The sequence below is a fragment of the Chelmon rostratus genome, chromosome 4, assembly GCF_017976325.1.
Source record: "Chelmon rostratus isolate fCheRos1 chromosome 4, fCheRos1.pri, whole genome shotgun sequence".
NCBI classification, from domain to species: Eukaryota; Metazoa; Chordata; class Actinopteri; order Chaetodontiformes; family Chaetodontidae; genus Chelmon; species Chelmon rostratus.
Window position 1 is genome coordinate 3,825,548 of NC_055661.1, and position 23,678 is coordinate 3,849,225.

Sequence of the window (23,678 nt, forward strand, 5' to 3'; positions counted from 1 at the left end):
CTGTTTCATCATGTGTGTCTGTCAACTTCTGCTCATCAGAGCGAATGAATCTGTTAACGAGCAGGTTTGTGTGGTCGACAGGCTCGAGAGCGATTATACATCAAAGTGGAAGCAAACGCAGTTATTTCCAATTCATTTGAATTAAGCCTGGAAATTGCTTGAAGTTTTAGCTTCCAAAAGGAAGCTGTCTTTAAACTTGTGAAACCGTGTGTGTGTGTGCAGATGGCAGGTACCTATCAGGAAGTGTGAATTTTGATTTTATTTTTCCGCTGAGAGCTGCAGTATCTACTTTTAAGATGGCCACTGTTTGGATAATACAGACCTGTAGAGGTGTCAAAGAGCACCAAACTTGACAAATAACAGCAAATGAGAACATGCTCCTCACCCGCTGTGGAACTTTCTTTCACTTCACACACACAAAACAGTATCTGGAAATTATAATTCGAACATGACATTTTGACAGATATGAAATAATACCCTCCCTTGAAGAATCATGCAAACATAAATTGTAGTTAATCAGATTTTTAAAAGAGAGGATCCCTTCAACATGAGTTACTGTTAATTTTGCAGAATTTACCCTCAAACCCTTTAATATATGAATCATCCAGCTGAAGACTTCCACCACCAGCAGAGACGTGTCAGACGATAAACAGCTCAATGACATCTTCGTAAAACGAACACACATAATTTTAAAAAATAAATTAACTTTGACATTTTTTAAATAAAAAAATCTCAACAAACCTATTCGGTATAGTGTTTGTATTAATACTGTAATAAAACTCCACACAGTCACAGATTCCTCCCCGTTCAGAGGCTTACTGTCATATTTTCTACACAGTGTGAAGCAATATTAGCTAGAATACTTACCTTTAATACTTACTGTAACTTATTGTCATAAACTACTGACCTGCTTCCAAGGTGTTGATTGGAGGACTCAGCTGTCTGTCAAGCCACAAATAACACATTACGTTAGCGAGGGCACTTACACTGTCCTTAATGGGATGAATGAGTATTCTGTACGCATGAGTCTTTGCCATTACATTTCCTGTGAACAGTAAAGAATCCGTGGTCGATCACCATGACTGTGCCTTGTTGTGTTATATGTGTGATTATGCCAGTGTGTTGACTGTATCAGTGTGTGACAGAGAGAACTAGATAAACCTTTACACAAGGATCAATGATGGTGCAGAGGATTACAACTTTCATGAGGCTATTAAAGCCCATGACACTGAGCCATACACACTCTGCAGAAGACGTGGAGCCAGGAAGGTGGAGGGTTTGCAGAGAGGAGGATAAGCCATATGAAGGATCAAGTTAGAGTGATATAAACTGGAAAAAGACTCATTGTTTGATGCTACCACACTCATGTCCAGGATGTGTTGGTATTCGTAATATGTCACATGCTAGATACCAACTGAAAAGTGTATGTTCTATATTATTTACTATACTGTTTTTGCAGCTCAGACAAAGACACACAGTGAGAGACAGAGAGAGAGAGAAAACTTGTGACAGAAGGGAAGGGACAGGTAGGAGGCCTGACATACTGACTGTTTTGATTAGACTTTAGTTTCTTTTTGAGCCTCTACAACTTTGCTCCACAGGCATCACTCACTGACAAAATTCCAAATTAGTATGACAAATTAAAGACACCATGTGACTGTGGTTATTTGAAGCAGCATGGTCGAACCATGTATGCCACTGTGTTTAGTGAGAGGAAAGCTTTTCCAGAAACTGGACTTAAATTACAGAACAATAATTGTGACCCCATGAGGTTGCATTGCTTCATACTTGCATTGCATTATAATATTTACAAAAATGTTTGTGTGTAAATGTAATTGGCTGGAAGGAAAGCCATGTTGCTATCCACTGTAAAATAAGTTCATACTGGCTGGTGGCTGTTGCTAACATGGCACTTTAGCATGAAACTCTTAGCCATAGTTAAACTGATCTGCATCAGCTGCCTCATTCATCTTCACCATCAGTGGCTCATTCATCAACCGCTTGAACACCAGCTAACTAGACATGTCCAATCTCACAGTTACGGGTGTACAGCATACTCATTATAACCACTACCATGGCTGCAAAACTACCTTTAAATGAATTGAATTGAACCGGTGAAACCCGTCTATCTAACCTCACATTGTGTGTATGCAGTCAGAAGCAAGTGGCTGTTCCGCTGTCTGCAAGCATTCTCAGCCACTCACACCCATACTTATGAAATCCAAACACGCAGGTTGGATCGAGTATGAAGGTGGCTCTCTGCAGGGAAGTTGTGAACAGTTTAAATGTCACTGACTTTCACAACAGCTTGTGCCCTGCTGTTACATTGCAGTTCAATGGCAGTGTGTATGGAAGCATACTGTAAGCATGTCGTCTGCTTAAAGTGATGAGCAATGACATAATGCTACAAACACACGTCTATTTTGTTATTCTGGACTGATATATGCAGTGAAAAGCTGTGATTTAGCTTATAGTCAGCAAATAGTGTGAACATGATGATGATGACAGTATTAAAGTTGATCTGTTTTTTTTTATATATATAATGTATTTACATTTACACTGCACATGATTTTACTTCTATGTTTTCCTGCATATTATTTTCATGTTTGAAGTCTTGTAACTCAGCCTGATATTAATAAGAAACCTTTTACTTTCAAACATATTGTCAAAGGCGGCACTACATATAGGTATGTTGAGTGTAAAAATTTGCCTTCAGTTTTCTTTTGATATTTTATTATGATATATATAATTTTTACTGCTTGCTATTACGATATTTTATTATATATAGTTTGTTCTTACAGTCATGGTACACTTTATTTTCACTGCCATTTGCTTTTGATATTCTTATTTTGATACTCATTTTGCATTTGATATTCTTTTTTGTGCAATACTTTTACTACTGTTTACTATTTGGCTATTTTATTATTATGTATATAATCTTTTTACTGCTCGCTATTTTTATATTTTATTATGTATAGTTTACTGCAATTTCCCAGCTTGGGATAAATAAAGTATATCTATCTATCTATCTATCAGTTTGGAATATGTGCGCTGTTGACACATAAAACTGAAGTGCCGAATTCAAATAGACGGAAGGGCGGCACAAATTTGCTTTTCGTTTAACTCACACTCATGGTGTGTGTGAAATCATTTGATTTACTTAGGCAACAGCTAATTATGCATTCAGCTCAGATCAGCAAGCTCATAAAAGACATCAAAATGTTGACTGATTCTCGAATAGAAATACTCATTAAATTACAAACTTCCCAAAATGCTTGCAAAGGCAGCTATTAACCTCCACGTGAGCAAATTACTTGTGCATCTATTACTCATGAGATTATAATAATAGCTTTGCTTCATGAAATTATTGCTGTAGGGGTAATTAAACAAATTTCTAAACTGACAAAGAGATGCGGCGACATCAGCAAAGAGATTTTTTCATAAAAATCATGCTACTGATACGCTTATGTCGGCCCAGAATCCCAGAACACCTGTATCAAAACACACATTTTAAAACAATCATCATAGTGTTTTAACGGCACACATGAACATAAGTTTATGTTCAGATTTAATTAGTAACAGCCATACTCTCCATCTGTTCTGTTTTCAGATGTTCAAATATTATGTTCATTTGTTCTACAAGTTTTACAAAATCTGCACTCCACAACTGAGCTAAAGATAACTATAGATAAGATCTATGCAGTGTTTTTTTCCCTTAATGAGTACGAGTAAGCACAATTTGACATGCAGTAATTACATTATACTGTCACGGCACAGGTCGTACTGGTAAAATGATTTTGCTGATTGCTATATCTATGGTATTTAATCATCGCTAAGCTGTACAGCTCTGCACTGTCACTCTTTTTCAGCTTCTACATGTGTTTTTAAGGTATTTCAAAATGCTGACAAAGAAAAGGATAAAATGCAAAGAAAATGATGTGTCTTTAGAGAGAATAAGAGAAGGTGAGAGTGAAAGGTAAGAATGGAGAAGAAGAGATTACACGTGTGGAGAGCAAGGACATCAGCAAAAAACTCAAAGGGAAATACAGAGAAAATGAGCAGGAAGAGGAGGAGAAAATGGCAACAAAACATGAGGCATGGAAGAAGAAGCACATGAGGGAGAGGCACATGCTAGAGTGAGCAGGGTATTAGAGGTGTGATTGTATTCAACAGTCAAAGCTGTCCCGCTGGGATTTTCTCAAGGGTTAATAATCAATGCCAACACATCAGGCTGGGCCAATTAACACACAGTTAGAGATCCACCATGACCTGGTAAATGGAGCGAGAGAAAGAGAGAGAGAGGGAGAGAGCAATTGATTTTGTTTATATGGAACTGCAACACTATTTGACTGAGGAAGAAGATTCGTATTTTGAATCACTGATGTTGTTGCTAAATTGTCGCTCTCAAACTGAGCAATCAGACAATCCAGGCAGTGGGAAAAAAAATGATGTTGTTCAACCATGGGAATGTGGCTCTTACAGATCATTTGTGACCTTCTCTCTATTACAGCTGAAAAAAGATGGCAGCAGTCTGTTGAGGTGGACTGCATGAATTGATTTTATTTCAAATAGTCCATGTACAGTACACTATTTGTTACACTTTTACTGTGTGTGCCCACTCTGTTACAACCGAGACCTAAAAATATCACATTATATTGATCCTACAGCACCATATGCAGCATATGGACACTGGGTTATTTCTTGAAACTGGAAATGAAAAGCTAAAAAACAAGGCTTGAATTGTTAAGATAAGACTAAATCAATGAAACCATAAAAAAAGAAAAACAAACAAACAAACAAACTCAAGCAAGTCAATTAATGGATTACACTGCTCAGAATTATGCAAGTGGTACAGTGAAACACTCAAATCTTCAATTTCAATTAGCAAAGTCATGATTAAAGGTACCCAATGGAGCTTTCTTGTAAACAAACACAGCTTGTGTTCACATTCACTGTTACCAAAACGCATCATGTGTGCCCTTGAGACCTAAAAAACTTGTTGAACACATTCCCTTCCACATAAAACATCTGTAAAGCTGATATTTCTTTATTTTGAAACCTAGATTTTTATATGCATGTTTGCTAGCTAGCGGTCTTCTCCCTCCCAGCCCTTTGCTGGTGCATTGCTGTTTCCTGTATCGCCCATATGCTTTTACGTATCCTCATTTGCATGCTGGCAGAGCACAAGATGGAAACACTGAGACATGCTCATCAAAACATTTCTCTTTATTGCTTCTAATCCACAGGGTGCCTGTAAAGCTGCATTCCTGGATTTTTGTTGGCCACCTGGGGGACGTGGCACAACTTGAAAGCACAGCAATGACATATTATCACCTTATATTTACTGTATATATTGCTATTGAGAAAATGCATTCATTTAGAGTTTGGGCTTTGGGCTCTGGTTTTGGTCTCCACCAATGCCAGCTAAAAATAGCTGGCTCTTTAGCTCTTAATGCATGAATGTCACTAGCTTTGTCTGCCTGCTGTTTGCTGGGCAGGTAGAGCACACTGAGCTTTTCACACATCTGGCTGCTGTGGCTGGAAATGCTGCTGATGAGAGCAGAGAAAAAACAATGATCCACAATTGACTAAAAAGGGCTTCACGGCTCATGTGTGGAGTCCAGTGATAATTTTCCATAGGTGCGTCAAGCAAACCGTTTCACATCACACATCATTTGATCTGTTGTTGACCTGTCTTCATTGGCAATTTACTTTGCAAAGGTTTTAAACTCACTCACCGCCCTTTCTTCAGAGTATCAATGAAATGGCACTGCATGTAACTTCTTCCTTACAACAAATTCAACTTCTACTTTTTCTTCAGCAAAATAAAACTGTCAACATGTTAAACAGGTGTACCACAAAACTGCAACCGTCTTTAATCCTTCAGATGTCTTTTCCTTTAGATGCTGGTGTGTCTGCATCAAAGAGACTGGAAGTCTGCAAATTTCACGTATGTGTATGCTGCTCAATCAGTTAAGTGGTCACTCATTGATGGAAAATCCTTATGATGTGTCCGAAGCTTTAGGATCTTAAGTCAAATAGCAACAACCAAAACCTTGGAATACAGTTTCTACAGTGGTGTTTTTTTTTTTGTTTGTTTGTTTTTTTTTGTTTTCTCCTTTTACTCCCATAAAATGGCCAATAATAACCACAAGTAAAATTAGTCCACAGCAGCAATTGTACAGACAGCGCTCAACGCAAAGATCAGAGCTAAACTGCGACTCTGGCTGCATGTAAAGCTGTAGCTTCTTTCTTGCAATTTCCCTTCTTTTGTTGCTCTTCAAACAAAACAAATGTAACCAAAATTGTTCTTAGTGCAAGTCCATATGACACAATGTTATATTTTTTGATTGATGAAAACACATCAAGGGAGGATAAAGAGGGTAAAGAGTGTCTGGAGGCTGTTTATAGATAAGACATGTATTTTTTTTTTTTTTTTAAAGACCAATTAAATACGAGACACTTACTCAATTTATATAGATAACTGAAGAGTTATAGAAGGAAAATCAACTGATAATGAACCCAAACAATTAAAAACAACACCAAGAAAAAATGCTCATGCTCTTAATATCAAGGCCTGTGCCAACGTGCAGGCTTGTTGAGTAACGTGACATTCACACAAATAGCACCGTGTACTATTGAGGTAGGAATTACAGCTCTGGAGAGTGGCCTCATTGAAATGAATGAGGAGATTACAAATTTTGACACAGTGTTTTTGCCAAGTTCACCACAACCTTATCTGGAAAACCTTGCACGGCAAAACTCTGAGCAGCTATTTAAGCCATGTTCCAGGTGTGAGGATGCTGCAGGTTTCACTCAGTAAAAATAAATCAGTAACTGCTCAACATACTCTTTGTGCAGACTGGCCTGGACTCTTGTGTGTAATTACTGTAAATTTTGCTGGCAACACAACAGTGACAGTGACATTAGGTCCTACATTTTCTGGATGTTGTACTCCTACCTATGCCACTTTATCCCAAATAGACCGTGGAGACCAGTGTGATGCTGTGACTCTGAATGTGGTCCATTTTCCAGGCGTTCAGCTCATATACTGTACCTCAGAGTAACCTTCAGTGAGTCAGAAACTTGGCCTGACATTTTTAATCTGACCTGACAAAACATCCCCACTGGCCTCCACACTCCAAACTCAACACATCAGACCTCTCTTCAAAATTTATGAATGGAAATCAGAGTGGAAACACACTTCAGAGAACATATTCTTCCACATCAGTGTCTTCTTCTTCTTTTACTACTTCTTTCTTTCTTTCCTTTTGTCTATGTAAATCGTGTACAGAGTACAGTTTAATTGTCAGCAGTATTAGTTTAGGATTTAGACAGTTCTTTTTTCAACTTTTGGTTGTCCTGCCTGCTCGTGTTGGAGCTGTTCTTGGGTTGGAATGTAACTTAAAGGTGGCAGGCATTAACATTAAGAAGTTTGGTCTTAAAAAAAAAAAAAAAGAAGTGCACACTATAAATACTATGGTTAAGGGTTGTGAGGAGAGCAAGGCAGTTGCTTCCAGAGTTGCGGCAGCTGTCTTGTTGCATATGAATGGCAGAATACCAACACAAAGCCTTGAGTCACTGTCACATAGGCTTTTCCCTCTTGACCACCACTTGCATTCATTTGAGGATGAGACTCTTCTGTTTAGATTACTTCATCATGATGGCCTCTCTCCACCGGGTGCTGTGTTCTACATGCTTCAGTTGGACTAGGTTGGAGTTTTTGATCACCGAGATGGAAGAAAAGTTTCCCCTAGCTTGGCCGACACAGCTAATCTCTTTCACACTGTGTTTCAGATGCAGCACTGATGCACTGCTCGGCTAGGTACAGTTCAGGGAAAGTTTGTTCACTTTTCACTTTCACTTTTGGTTTTTTATGGGACACAAACCTTCTGACATGTAAAATTAAACTCATTTGTTGGTGTCATGTTTAGTTTTGGGCATTCAGCACTGCTACAATCACAGACATGGCTCCACCTTACACAGTGTGGTTTTGGCCATTGGCTTAGCTGTAGGGTCATCTAACAAGTCTAAACTGGCAGAGAAACCTTTCATCAATCCAAAACTTTAAGCAATGTTCTTACGTCATGTACTTCATATTTAGCGTTATTTGCACTTCTTCAAGACAGCATTTTCTTAACTACTTACCCATTCTTCATATAAAACTCACTTTACATTGCTTACAATACCCACACTGAAGAATTTTTACAACTATTGGCCACCAACATTTTTCTTGACACCGTCGACTGATGTTTTCTGAAATGATTAAAGTGATAGTTCAGCACCTTCCAGTGCTGACTACGGCTTTGTTCAGACTGCAGACATATCAGATTTGTGTCTCAAATCAGATCTTTAAGACATACTGTGCGTACCATTATGCGCAAGTGATCAGATCAGATTTGCGCATCTGGACATCACCAACCTATCTGCATGGGTTGCTGTGGTAACGACGTAGGCACCAGATGCAGCTGAAGCACAAGAAATGGAGATGCATCATCTTGCTTTTCAAATAATTGCGCTGTCAAGTCATGGTGCAGACAATTTATTTCAGTGTCCACGGATTGTTCACTGTTCCCTGTGTTACCCTCCGTACCGCTCTGCTAGAAGCAGCATGGATTCTGCTCAACTGCTCTGATGCACTTCCATCACTTTGAATTTGACATTGCATTGCAAGTGACACAAAAGACCCCTTTGTAATCAGGACTGAGTTATATCTGCAGAAATCCAAGCGGAATCACTTTTATAGCCTCCAAATGTGGCTTGAATCTTCCCATACCTCTATTTTACAGCATGACAACTTGAAATGACTTTGAAAGTGGGAGTGTTATTCTTTTCCATTGCATAAATCATACACTTCCTTCATTTCCCTTCATTGGGGTGTGTATCCCAGTATGGTTAAGGGATCATTCGCCCTGCTTTGCCTCTGATTGGCTTCCTCTGATAGTACTACCGCTACCCTAAGCAATTATCACTTCTCATCCCCAAACCTCACCTCCTCATGTCTAAACCTAACCAACCCAAGCAATAAAGGCAACAAGCATTAGTCAGTCAGAGGAAGAAAAGGGCAGGTTATCCCTTTAGCATCGTAGGATTGTAATTTAGTGACCGATTGTGTCCAAAACCAGTGACAGTTGACGGTTGGGTCCGTTTCCTGAAAATGTTGGATGTGGCAGTTACCACCCTAGCACATTCTGACTCCACTGTTGTTCAATATAGTGGAAGAGTAATTGCCCATTTATGTATGAACAAGGTTCGCACCAGCACTATTTTGGCCACGTACGCCATCACACAAAATCATCTCATATAAACAAAGAAGATAACGGCACACACTCTGTTGTCGCAAGCAAAAAACAGGCTTCTCTGTTTTTCAATATCATCACTCTGGGAGCAGTTTTCCAAAAGGTTTGTTTTCAGTGACCTAAACATTTTAGACAATGACAACTGGAGACATTTTAGTCTCTTTTAGCCTTCAGATTACATTGAACGTTTCAGTCAATCTAGTCAACTTAAAATAAAGAGGGCTTTTGGTAAAGTTTGTATTTTTCAAACTACATTTTAGTTGCATCCTTTTTTTTATCAATCTTGATATAGTCAGAGTAAATGTTTAATGATGTCTGTGCTGTCCCGTCATCGTCACGTCAAAGAACGAAAGGAAGTTAATGAATTTATTTAGTCATAGTTCTTTTAGTAGTGAAATTACCACAACTCTGGAGCACTGTATTATTAGATGAGGTCTAAATGAGCAGTCACAACAAACACTGAATCTATAACTGATGTTATAAGTGACAGTCTGTAGTAAACAATGATTCTCTTACCGCATACATACAGTGTCATTCAGTATGATCCATGATTATGTGAAACTGATCAATTCGCAATTTCAAGCATACAGTACACCTGTAATGAATTATAGTTAAAAGTCATTTCACTCTGACATGAGGTTTTGTTCAAAGATGATGTTCATATGAGCGGCAAGGGTAGCTTTGTATTTGACATAAACTGTCCCATATCTGAATGTCTGCAGGTTTTTTTCCCTGCAAGAAGTCAACATTGTGTCCAACAACCACCATGTGGTCTGTGCAGATGTCCTTGAATGTGACACTAAACCCCGTCAGGTGTCAGCATTTATGGAAAAGTCTGACATATGCTATTGTTATACCCAGGACAGGTACAATCTATTGTATGTGTAAGTGCACAAATTGGGATCCAAAGGCACACCTTGGCAGAAAAGACAGGTAATATTCAAGTTTTCTACTTATTGGTGAGGTAAGATTGTAGGTGGCACATTCATACCAATGTCCCTTTAAAAAAGCTGGCCTCATCAGCTGGCTTCATTATTGAATCTTGATTAATCAAAATGTTGGTATTTTTTGTGACCACCTCTAATGTTGTGGTTCAGTTAGTTTTTCTTGTGTGCACCTCACACAACTATCTGTGAATTCCTTTCTTCAAAGTTTGTAGGTGACAACAGTCTGGCAGCACCCAGCAAACCATATCTGAGGTAATTGTCCTGCAAATGGGAAGGTGAACAGGTTAGACAAGAAGGCAGGAATGCCAAGGCAGGTAAGACAATGTGACAAATGAAATGGGGAAATTGCTTGCTTTTTTTCCCCAATATAAACACAGACTAATTGGAGGATGAGTTGTGGCTGAGGAGGCAGGCAGAAGCCCACAGGGCTAATGAGGGAATGAGCAACAGTTGCGCAGAGCAGCAGAATGTACAGGTAATGAATGGATTTTTCTGAATAACACAGACACTACAAATAATACTAGTTGTGTCTTAATTTGGGGACAGGATCTTCAGCAGTCCCAATTTGTAGACTGCATGCTTTATGTCATAATAGACCAACAAGGCCTTGTGCTGCAGACACTTTTCAAACGTGGCTGAAAAATGCAGCCATCATTCCTTGAATATGGAGGACACTACCAGTGTAACTCGTGATCCAGAACCATTAATCCATTGTGTCACAGCCAATTTTATAATGGGGTTCTCCAGCAATCCATGTCAGCCCAGGAAGTTGGGAAATATGACAGGGGCATGCCATATTTAGTTGGTATGTAGTTGTATTGGTCAGCAGTCATGGTTAAAAAGTGTATCACATTTCATCAGGGCACGAATTTCACGGGCGGCATGAGGGCCATGGCCGCCTTCAGTTTGGCCTAATGACCCTCGGAAAAATGATATGCTCTGCAGCCACAATGGCCTTGATGCACCACCCACAGTGCCCCAGCTGATATCGTCTGATTCTCCTCTGCCTCTTTCCTGTAAATACAGTTTTACACCAGTGTCTTTTGTTGAGATTGTGAATTCTTATTAGGCAACATCAAGTGATACTGATTCTGATGTGCCAATGCCACAAAGCTGTGACTTAGTTAACTTTTGAGAAGCCAATGTATGAAACAACAATACTCTCTCTAGATATATATATGCAATTATTATAAATATATATACATATATTAAGCAGAATATGCTTTATATTTGTGATTATTCAAAGCAGCCAACTTTTGTCACCTGGAATTGTGTTCAATTCACAGGCGTGCCCTGTCAAAGGTTAATCAGTGGAATTTCTTGCCTTCCTAATGCATCTGAGATTATCAGTTGCAAATTGCCGAGGTGGTGTTGATACCCCAGGAAAAGAAGACCAAGAGTTCCCACTGTTGGAGAGGAGAAGTTCATGGCAAAGGAATGGGAATTGGTTCAAACTGCTGTGTCTTTATGAGACGTAGAGAACGGGGGGCATCTGCATGTGTGGTTCCCACCATGAAGCACGGAGGAGGTGTGATGGTACAGGGGTGCTTTGCTGGTGACACAGTCTGCGATTTAGTCCAAATTCAGGGCACGCTCCACCCGCATGGCTACCACAGCATTCTGCAGCAACATGTCGTTCCATCTGGTTTCTGATTTGTGGGACCATCATCAACAGGACAGTGACTCTAAACACACCACCAGGCTGTGCAAGGCCTATTTAACCAAGAGGTGATGGAGTGCATCATCAGACAGCCTGGTCTCCTCAATCACCTGACCTAAACCCAGTGGAGATGGTTTGGGATGAGCTGGACTGCAGAGTGAAGGTAAAGTGTCAACAAGTGCTCAGCATGTATGACAACTCCTTCAAGACTGTTGGAGAAGTAGCTCATGAAGCTGGTGGAGAGAATGGCAACAGTACAAGCTGTTACCAAAGCAAAAGGTGGCTACTTTGAGTAATCTAAAATATAAAACATACTGCTTTGTTTACACTTTTTTGCTTACTGCACAATTAGTTACTTTATAGTTTTATGTCTTCAGTATCAGTCTATGGTGTAGAAAATAAGAAATATTAAGAAAAACCATTGTGAGGTGTGTCCACACTTTTAAGCTGAAAGTCAGGTTGTTTAGAGAGTGAGCAAGCCAGGAGGCTGAAAGAAACGCAGATTCATGATTATATATCTATTCTGTGCCATGAAAGCAAAAAAATATGCCTTATTCAACTAAACTGAATGACAAATGAAAGTGATGTGGGTGAGAAATGAATTCTGTACAGTTAGAAAAAACTGTGTGCATAGCACTCATCTGTGCACCTGATCCAGTGTTAACGAGGCATATGATACGGTCAGAGTAGCCTCCACGCTTACTGCAGCTCACCGAGACAAACTGACATAGTGTTATTTCTACAGAGAAAGGCATTACTTCATGTAATAAATTTCCATAAACCAGACAATGAGTTTCCTCTTCAGGGTGGCGGGGCACTCCCTTAGAGACAGGGTGAGGAGCTCTGTCACTCGGGAGGAGCTCAGAGTAGACCCGCTGCTCCTCCACGTTGAGAGGAGCCAGCTGAGGTGGCTCAGGCATCTTTACCAGATGCCTCCTGGACGTCTTCCTGGGAGGGTGTTCCGGGCATGTCCCACCGGGAAGAGACCCCGGGGAAGACCCAGGACACGCTGGAGAGACTATGTCGCTCAGCTGGCCTGGGAGCACCTCAGGGTCTCCCCGGAAGAGCTGGAGGAAGTGTCTGAGGAGAGGGAAGTCTGGGCATCCCTGCTTAGACTGCTGCCCCTGCGACCCGGCCCCGGATAAGCGGAAGAAAATGGATGGATGGAACCAGACTGGACATCTGAGTCTGCGGCTGATTTTCAGCCATCCCTCACACAGGTTTATTAGGAGCATAAAGACAGTGTATTAAAATACCAGGTGGAAACGCTGGATCGTTTGTTATCCAGATAAGATATCCAGAAACAGATCTCATTTTAATAACAGGTGGAAACGGGGTATAAGGGATTCATTCTGTCTACACCGCTACACATTTTGACAGCTCATAGCACATGTGAGTAATACCATAAAGCTGTTCTGCATTTTGGTTCGATGGAATGGCTTACAGGAATATCAATATGGAATACAGACATTGTTAATTTATTAGAGACGCCTGTGCCTTTCCCAATATGGCAATTCAACCATTCTGCCAGAGCTGCCTTCAAACAGGTCTCTTGTCAAATATAATTGTCCAATAATTTATATATAATAATCTAACTTGATGGCAGCTGTTTTGGGTTTAGTGAAGTTTAGCGAATTTCATTACCCTGTGGAAATTGGATTGGCGAAAAAGGCAAAAGAGGCCATTAATTTGGAAAGGTCCAAACATACAATCATATTACATTAGTACAAATCTTTATCAAGATGGCTGTAAGTATGTTTCTCAGCTCCTCACTGCCCTTATTACCACCAAGAGAGCAAAATACAATATTTTACTCAGAGGTGTCGAAGGTTAATTGTACAGTGTGTGTGTGTGTGTGCGCGCGTTACAACTCCGAACCTGTTTTACATTCTCTGAGAAACAGTTCTTTTTAACTACTGCTTTATTCAAAGTCAGTGTGTCTCTGAACTCTGTCTTCATTTATCACTGCTGTGCTGGAGTCATGGCTGCCACACCATCCACAACAACACACACACTTTGACACCAGAGAAAAATGGTGCTCTTTTGCCTTGCTGTTGTTGGTCGGTAACGAAAGCCACCATGCAGATGCTGAGCCATTACTTGACACTGAAATGATGGTGGTGTTCTCTGCTGTGGAGTAATTACTTTGGTATCGGTAGACTGTACCGATCTCTGTACATCTTCTGTTTATCAATAGGAGTCTGATGATAGTCTCCGCTTTGTCCACAGGTTTATATAACTTAATGATAATAGAAAAAGTTACTGTATTGTCATTATACTTAGATGAGCTAGCAACAGTTCGGCTAAACAATGAAAGTTTCACAAAAAATATCACACAAGTAATGTTGGACATTTGCAGTACCAGCGATGCCATCAAAATGCGTAGGACGTGAGCAGATTCATGTAGATTGCTAGTCCATGAGCTCCTCCCCAGGAAATGATTTGAACTTCCTGTCACATGACAAATAACATTTACAAGCTGATGCAAATCACTGTCTATAGGAGGAGAGAGAAACTCCATGAAAACAGCCCGTAGACAGCTAATCCTGCTTCCACAGCCATCTTGAGTTGCTGCTTCCTCTGTTTAGACCTTGTGCAGTTCAGCAATTTACAATTTACATTTTACACTGTGGGAGGTCCTTGCATCCTTAGTGTCATCATTGTGTAGCCTTGGTAAAATTACACAGGCATTTAAAACAAGTAAACCTAATAAAGTAGGATTAAATGAAAATGCAATAAGTCAGTTAAACTGAATGTAATTTAGTTTAATTAATGGTTATCTGAAAAGTAAGATATCTTGTCATAAACATGGTAGGATGTGAATGTGTGAAGGTTTGTTTAAAATAAACAGCTGTATAGTGTATTTAAGCTAAACAGTGGCTGTAAAATAAACGAAAAACACTGGTTTCAGCTTTTTTTGTGATTGGTTAGTGGAGGTGTCAGTCAGCTTCACCTGTTGTGGTTGGTGGCAGGTAAGGTAGAGAGCAGTAAGGGGCGGGGAAAAAGTATATACGAAGGATGCTGCACAGAAAATAACGGAGAAAGACGAGGAAAACAAAATACAGAGTGAAAGACAGAGCGAGAAGAAATTTTTTGTTTTTTGAGCAAGTTGTCTGGAGTCAATTATTCAAAATACAGTTAAGTTAGTGTAAGTTTTTTTCACTCACAATAGGTAAACCTTCGTGGTAGCTACCTTAACAAACCGAACTCAAACGGCCATCATCTTAGTGTAGAGCAAGCTATAGCTGCTATAGAGTGCTGGGGCGCTTCATAAAATGAAGGCACCGCTGGGATAGTTAACTTTTAGTACGTATCTTGACCCAGACAACAGTAGTGAATTAAGGTAAAAAAAAAATAGTGACAATAAATAGAGAATATATTAACACTGTACAATTGTCAGTTCATAGGTTTGTTAAGTTAAAAATGTTTAATTCCATTTCATTCAAGATTCCTTTGTCATTGAGCATGACTTGTCAATGACATTTGCACTGCAACCCTCATGTTAGAAACAAGATAATAAGATAAGAAAGATAATAAAATAAAATTAAGATACTAGAATAAAATAAACCAACATGCAGTAAAATATTCGTAAATGCAATAAAAATATACCAGAAATGAAAATATAGTAAGACAATAAAAATGTACTAAACAATAAACAATAAGATGAAATGAAATGTACAGCAGCTGAAATATACTAAAATGTATATCCTGAATGCAAATGGATGACCATTTAGTCAAGCGTGTGTGTACCTAAATGTTAAGTACACAGAAGGTGCAGGTGGAGGTGAAGGTGTAAAAGTGCAGTGTGCAATGGCTCTAAGTTGACGAGCAACCGAGAGGAGAGTCCAGCCCGTTTCAGTTTCCTGAGGAAGAAGAGCCTTTGTTGTGCCTTCTTCACCAGGCGGGAGGGGGTCATGGACCAGGAGAGGTCAGATGTGATGTGGAGGCCCAGGAACATGATGTTGTCCACAAGCTCCACCACTTCTCCGTCCATGAGGAGGGGGGCGTGATCCGTCTTTCTGGACCTCCTGAAGTCCACAATGACCTCCTTGGTCTTCCCTGTGTTCAGCACCAGGTTGTTGGCTGAACACCACTGGGTGAGCTGGTGTATCTCCTCTCTGTAGTGGGTCTCGTTGTCATCTGAGATGAGACCCACTACTGTAGTGTCGTCCGCAAACTTCACAACTGTGTTGGTGGAGTGGATGGCAGTACATTCGTGTGTAAACATGGTGAAGAGGGCTGAGCACACAACCCTGTGGCGTGCCAGTGCTGAGGACCAGAGGGGATGATGTTGCGTTCCCTATTCTCACCACCAGAGGCCTGTTGGTGAGAGAGCCTCTGATCCAGTGGCACAGAGACGCAGGCAGACCCACTGCGTGTAGCTTCAGCGCCAGCTTGTCTGGGATGACGGTGTTGAAAGCTGAGCTAAAGTCTACAAATAGCATCCTGACGTAGGTGTTGGGCTGCTGCAGGTGGGTCAGGGCTGTGTGCAGGGTGATGGAGACAGCATCCTCTCTGGACCGATTCCCTCTGTAGATGAACTGAAGGCTGTCTAGGTCCGAAGGGATGAAGCCTCTGATGTACCTGATGGATGTCTTCTTAGGTACCGGAATGATGGTGGAGGACTTGAGGCACTCACAAACTATAGACAGCTGCAGGGACAGATTGAAGATGTCCAGGAGCACTGCTAGCTGGTCAGCGCATGTCCTCAAAGTCTTGCCTGACACCTTATCCGGTCCTGCAGCTCTGCAGGTGTTGATCCTCCTCAGGGTGGATGTCACCTGGTGCTGCTGCACGACGAGGGGCTGGTGCTGCTCCTCCACCCGCGGTAGGTGTGTGGCTTCTCTGCTGCCTGATGTGTCGAAGCAGGCAAAGAAGCTGTTTAAGGTGTCAGGCAGGGTGGGGTCGTGGCTGGCAAGCTGAGTGTTCGGCTTGTAGTCCGTCATGGTTCTGATGCCTCTCCACATGTTCTGGGGATTGTTGTTATTGAAGTGATCTTCAATTTTGTTTTTGTACCGGAGCTTGGCCTGCGTTCATAGTGCTATACTAAACAATAAAAAGTGATATTGCTGAGATCAGCTCAGCAAGCAGTTTGTAGCAACATAGGCCCAGTCAAACAGTATAGAGCAACCACCAGATTCAGGGTGCTATGGCTCAACTCCGGCACTGGTGTAAAGGAGACGCCATTGATCCTTTTCATGCCATACTGGTCAAAGATGTCCCAGAAGACACAGAGAATGATTTAATTGAAGAGACCATGCAGTCTATCAAAGCACTTGGATGTGTCAGGGTAAGAGGGAGATGTATGATCCTGAATGTCAAGGCTTAACTGTGCTATGTGAATGCAAAGAGAAAGTGGACACAAAAGTCATGGCCCTAGACGTGTTACTCTGGCAGAATATCGCCATGGAGGATTTTTGGACCCTCCGAAGGGGAACCTGCTCAGGAGCAGCAACCAGTACCAGGCCCTGTTTCAACCCTCCAAGGGTCTACCCCTGAAGCTATCATTAAAGCAGTGGGAGATATAATGCAGAAAACGTCTAAGCTTAACAGTGACAGCAAATCATTCAGGAGGTTGCAAATTTCCTCTGGAGTCATCCCCACATCTCCTGGAGAAGAGTAGTTCGATGGCTGGATTGAGCAAGCCCGGCTTATGATTGAGGAAAGTGATCTGCCTGATCGAGAAAAAAGACTGAAAATAATGGAGAGTGTAAAGGGTCCTGCATTAGAGATCCTGGAAGCTGTTCGGTTCAACAGCCCAGATGCAACTCCTATAGAGTACCTTGATGTGATTGAGTGCACTTTTGGTTCCACAGAAACAGGTGAAGAGCTCTAATTTGCTTTAAGAATGCTATGTCAGCACCCTGGGGAGAAGCTTTCAGCTTTTTTGAGGGGAATGGAATGAACTCTGAACAAGGTAGTCCAAAAGGGAGGTTTGTCATCTGTCTCTGCAGATAAAGCACGCCATGAGATCTGATATGATGCTCCTAAACCTCTGGCTAAGGGGCCGAAGAGATTAACCACCTACGTTTTTCCTCTCCTTCTTCCAGCTGGAAGTCAGTATATAGCTTCCTGTAAAGTCCAGGAGAGACGTGTGGTCCAAGATCACTTATGGTGCTCCATCTTTTGCTCTTCTTTCAAGTGTATTAGTGCAACCAACTGTCTTATACTCAGAAATGATGGACAGAAACAAGTTCCTTATACTATTGAATAATGAGTAACTCAAGCCAATTTCAATTCCCCAGGGCACAGTGCTTGCTTACTTGCATGAAGCTGATGTGGTTACTCAGCTCTCCAGAGACTCCTCCCAAGATCGCTGAGTCACTATTTGATTTTGGAGACCCCCCCATTACAAAAGAATGGGAGCAAAGATTAAGACAAATGCTTGCGGAGAGGTCTAGTGCAGGGGTTGGCCACTCAAAGAGCCATTTGGGCTCTTTAAGTGGTAAACCTGCAAACCACAAACGGATTACAGAGCAGTTCAAATCTATGTTTCTGGGCTTCAAAGTCAGCAAATCGCCGGGCAAACTATATATATAAACTATATATAATTATAAATAAAAATATTCCACAAAACACAAAAACTACCAGGGTCAAAATTATTAGCCCCCCACATTCTCATAGTCAATTGTGTATCCTTTTTGCTGCAGTCGTTTGTTGTAGTTTTCAACAAGTCTCTGACACTTCTTCTAAGGAATCCCAGCCCATTCTTCTTTGGCAAATCTTTCAAGTTCCTCCAGATTTGATGGTCTTCTGGCATGGACATTTTTCTTAAGGTCACCCCACATATTTTCAATTGGATTTAAGTCAGGGCTTTGTGCAGGCCATTCAATTACATTCACCTTGGTCTTCTGGAGACAGTTCTTCACCAAGAGAGATGTATGTTTAGGATTGTTGTCATGTTGGAAGATGAAGCGACGACTCATACCCAGTTTTACTGCTGACTGCTTAAGGTTTTTTTCTTTTTTTTTCTTTCTTTATTCATGAGTCCTTCCACCTTGACAAGATTTCCAGTTCCAGACGCACTGAAGCATCCCCACAGCATAATACGCCCACCACCGTGTTTCACTGTGGGCAGGGGTTCTTTGTGTTAAATGCCTGTCCCTTTTTTCTCCAAATGTACGCAGTGTCTCTATGGCCAAAGTGCTCTAGTTTAGTCTCATCAGACCATAAGACACACTTCCAGTTTGAATAATATTTCTCCAGGTTGTCCTGAGCACACTTAAGTCTGGCTTGAAGGTGTCTTTTCCTCAAAAGTGGAGTTTTTCTTGGTCTGCAACCTTGCAGTCCATTCCTGTGCAGAGCTCTAGTGATGGTCTTCTTAGAGACTATGATTCCTGATGTGGCCAAGTCATTCACCAGTGTCTTGGCAGTTGTTCTGGGGTCTTTAGACACATCTCTCACTAGTTTTCTTTCCAGTGTCTTTGAAATTGTTCACTTCCTACCTCTGCCAGGCTTGTTCTGTGCTGTGTGGCTGTCTTTGAATTTCTGGATTATACCTCTCACTCCAGTTCTTGACACTTGGAAACGCTTAGATAGCTTAGTATATCCTTCTCCTGTTTTGTGTGCATCAATAATTCTTTTTCTCAGGTCCAAACTGATTTCCTTCATTTTCGGCATGGTGCTTTCTCAATTGACAGCTCAATGACCCATACTGAGGCTTTTATACCATGTTTGAACTTAATTGTTGGAGTCGATGCACATCACTGCACAAAAATTGCTTGTGCGATGACTTAGCTTTTTCTTAAATAATTATGTGTGGGTGTGCAAATATAAATATTTTGAGCCTTCTAATGAAAAAAAGTATGTTCAGAAATGTTCTGTTAAAAATTCCTTTCTCTGTTAAAAAAAATACTTGGGAAAATCTTGAAGAAACTTAACATTTCATAGGGGGGCTAATAATTTTGTCCTCAACTGTACATGTCTGTGATGACGTGGCCCCGCCCCTGAAGCTGCAGGTTAAGCACATCGAGATGGCTCAGAATGTCACACAGAAATGCCAGCTCACACAGAAACTTTTTATCCCTGAGCTCTGCTCTGTCATTTTTGTGGAGGGGTGGAATTAATTTGCCTGAGGTGACTAGAAGCGTGGTTGTGAATGACTGTCAACAGAAAAGGAGGGGCGCTTGCCTCGACTGCGCGCCAACGTAGTAGCAGTAGTGGTGCGTGCACTGTATACAGGTGGGCCAGCTCTAATGCCCATTTGATATGATCTCGCGGGCCAAATATAATTACAAAGGGGGCCAGACATGGCCCCCGGCCCTAAGTTTGACATATGTGTCTTAGAGGGTCACATCGACATTACAGATGTACTACTTTTTCAGCTCAATCCCTATTTTTTGCATTTAGATCTGAACACTGTGTGTGTGTTTGTGTGTCTGTCCACTGAAGAGGATGCTGAGTGTGTGCGCACTGGACTGTTTATTACAGTCATTCATTAATGATCATATCCCCCCTCAAATCAAATGTCCCACCAGAAGGAGTGAGGTTCACTTAGGGTGGGTTCACCTAACTCATTCAGGGGGGTTTAAGTTTAAAGATAATCCAAACTAGACCTGAGTTTTGACTCAATTAGTTTGAACTACAAAGTTATCTCTCTTTTGATTTCAGACAAACAGACAGAACTTGTTCATTTTTCATGAAGTGAGTACAGGTTGAAGCACTATTGTGTTACATCTGTCAGACTAGTAATTCCTATATTTATCTATAAAGCTACAGGACATCTTGAGCAACACACTGCACCAGAATCGACTCCTGTCCTGGTATCAGTGATTGAACTCTCAGAAGATGTGCCTTTCTTCTTCCTCCCTCCTTAGTTATACTATAAAGCATAGAACAGCCAGCGATGTGTTGAATCTTCTTTATTGGCAGCCTTCATCATCACTTAGATTTCACCCTAACATCAGCCCTGGCACCTGAATAAAGATTTCCCATCATGGAGCCTGAGCACAGGCGCCATGCTCTTAAAATGTGACAAATGCAAATGGGATGAGAGAAATCAAATGTGACTAACGTGTATGGAAACAGAGGAAAATCAATTGTCTCCTGAACAAATGGATGAGCTATTAAAATGATTGTGTGCTACAGGAATATATTATCCTCAGCAGCTGCCAGCAGAGGCAACAGCGACTCATATTCCAAGTCTGCTTGGCCCGAGACAGCACACAGAGCTCCCACTAAGGCAATTATAGCCACACTCTGCATGAGCAGAACATGTGATTTATCTGCCTGCTCACACTATCATTATAACAAGCATAAAGCATGTAATAAAACTGTGGCTGCATGAAGAGAAATAAGTACAATTTTGAAAGTGGACTTGCAGATCATAAATGCATACTTTGCCAAAGTTAATTTGTCTGTTTGTCTTTTAAAGGAGATGGCGCAGTGATGCTAAAGACCTGACTTTGAAGCAACATTACCATTTCCCAACTTTAATAGTACAAATGCTTTTGACTTCCGCAGAAATTTAGAGTCAGGGACCAGACTTCGAACTGTTGTTTCAAATCATGGTGACAAGAAGTTTTTTTTTCCTCACTCCATTTGTCAGTGATGTTGAGAATAAAGAATTAATTAAAGCTTAGAAGCCAAAAAAGCAAGATATGAAACATTAAAAAACACTTTTTGAAACCACTGCATCTGGCTGAAGTTTGGATAAACAGTTTTTCATCATTCTCTGTGGGGTAGAGAGGCTTCAGAGGAGAGGATTAAATCCACTCATCAGATAAAGACAATCACAGGGCTTCAAATGTGGCCTGTTAACACTTCAAAACAATCAGAGCATCTCCGTAGGCATGAGAAAGGTTACACAGCGTGGAAATAAGACTGATTTACTTGTTTTTTGAAGATTCTAAACTTTTTGGAATAATTCCCCCAAAATAAATATAGATGATGGACATGATGTCCAAGCTCAATCCTGTTAGCTGGAGGAACATGTCAAGAAGGACAGCCATCTGCCTTAAAACAGGATACATCTCCACATGATATTCATGGGATAGTAACCTTCTGAAATGACAGGTTTAGTGGAGTCTGAAACGTGGATCCATTAAGGTTTTAATAAACTAAAATACAAAATGGCACTGGCCCACTGTGCTGAGTGCCAAAGAAAAAAGTCAGTTCCCGCACACACTTGTCACCTCTGCATTGATTTTGTTAAAAAAAAGGTCGATATTTCCGTCAGAAGGACCTTTCTCAAGGCATCAATCATAAAGTGGCACGCTGCTTAAATACAGCCCATAATTGCATGATAATCCACAGCTGTGCTGGAGGTGTGTGTGATCATTTACAGCAGTTTATTCACTCAAGATTCCCCGGCTGTTAAACCAAATATCTATCATCCTGTTATGTTAGAAAAACATTTTTTCAAGTTGAATATAGGCAGGGGTTTTAAAGGGCTCAAATTTATCAATATAAATACTGAAATAGAAAAGAGGCAGTGCACAGACCAACTTAAGGCAAAAATAAGTCCTTCTCTGTGTAAAATAGCTCAGACTGTGATTTAAAAAAATGTTTTTTATAGAAAACAATAAAATGTTAAATAAAACATTAAACTATTAAGAAACTTGGCAGTTGGATCGATAGCACACCAGAGTCTTGAGAACAACCTGTGGACATTATGAAGGCCAGATTCAAGGACAGAGGATATGCTGATGAACAAGTAAACACAGCATTCAATACAGTATTTCAACATTCAAGAAAAAGAAAAAGGCCCCTCCATAGTATGTGTCCCTGGATACTCAAACAGGGCACAGCAAATCATTCAATCAAAAAACATTGGCATATACTAACAAGTGACCCACAAGTTGGTGAACTGTACAAAGAGCCTCCCTGGACAACCTGTCATCGAGGAAGAAGTCTTAAATACAAATTGACATTTCTGGAGGGATTTAATTCCCGGCACCATAAAAGAAACGCCGATGGTCGCAAATTCACATCATACTGCTTTAATCCACATTGCAGCCGAATCGCGCACACATTCCTCTAATGCCTCTAATTTTTTAATATAATTCTAAATAAATTCAGACGTCAAGGGGTTGAGCTATTTAATTGATGTGACTACAAGGCAAGCGGTCGAGGCAACCATCTTTGCATAATGCCTTGACATTCCCAAGTCGAATTCACAGAAAGTATTCATGTTTTTCTCATATTTGCGTAAGTGCAACATAAGTAGGCGGCGCAAGTAATAACAGTGCTATCAGCCTGATAGATGGAATGAAAAATAGAACGACATGTCCCTTGTCTGTGTGAAAGAGCTGTGTACAGCCTACTTATTCAAAGGCATGGGGTAACCCCACGACATGTCCCTCCATAAACCCCCGTAAGAGTTTTAAAAATGAACTCATACATCTGATAAATAAAACACCTGCTCTGCTATTTCTTGCTTATATGGCTGCATTAATTGGAAATGGTGACATTTTGAAGAGTACTTTTCACAAAGAAAATTGCTTCATTTTGTGGTATTGTGTAAACTGTATGTGAAGGCACATTTTTTATTGAGATATCTTATCTCAGGCCCAGGTTGTTGTTCAGTGCTGGATGGCATATTTGTTTTTTGCCAAAAGGCGGAAATATCAGCCTGTCCATTCTGGAAACGTCTTTATTGCTGAACTTTTGAGTCCAGTCCTCTCAGTCAGAACAATAAAGGGAGTAAACATCAAGAACCAAACAAACCAACACAGGAGGCTCAGATAAGTCCTGGATCAAATTTTATTGACGTCTTTCATGCAATTAGGAAAACCGGGACGACAAAGATTGACAGCTTCTGTACAGAGCTGA

General features: G+C 40.7%; 1 protein-coding gene across 1 annotated transcript in view; it reads left to right on the plus strand.

Annotated features, from left to right (window-relative positions):
- The window catches only part of LOC121606000 (inactive N-acetylated-alpha-linked acidic dipeptidase-like protein 2), a 472,539-nt gene that overhangs the window by 208,503 nt on the left and 240,358 nt on the right, over positions 1-23,678 (plus strand). The window lies entirely within an intron of this gene.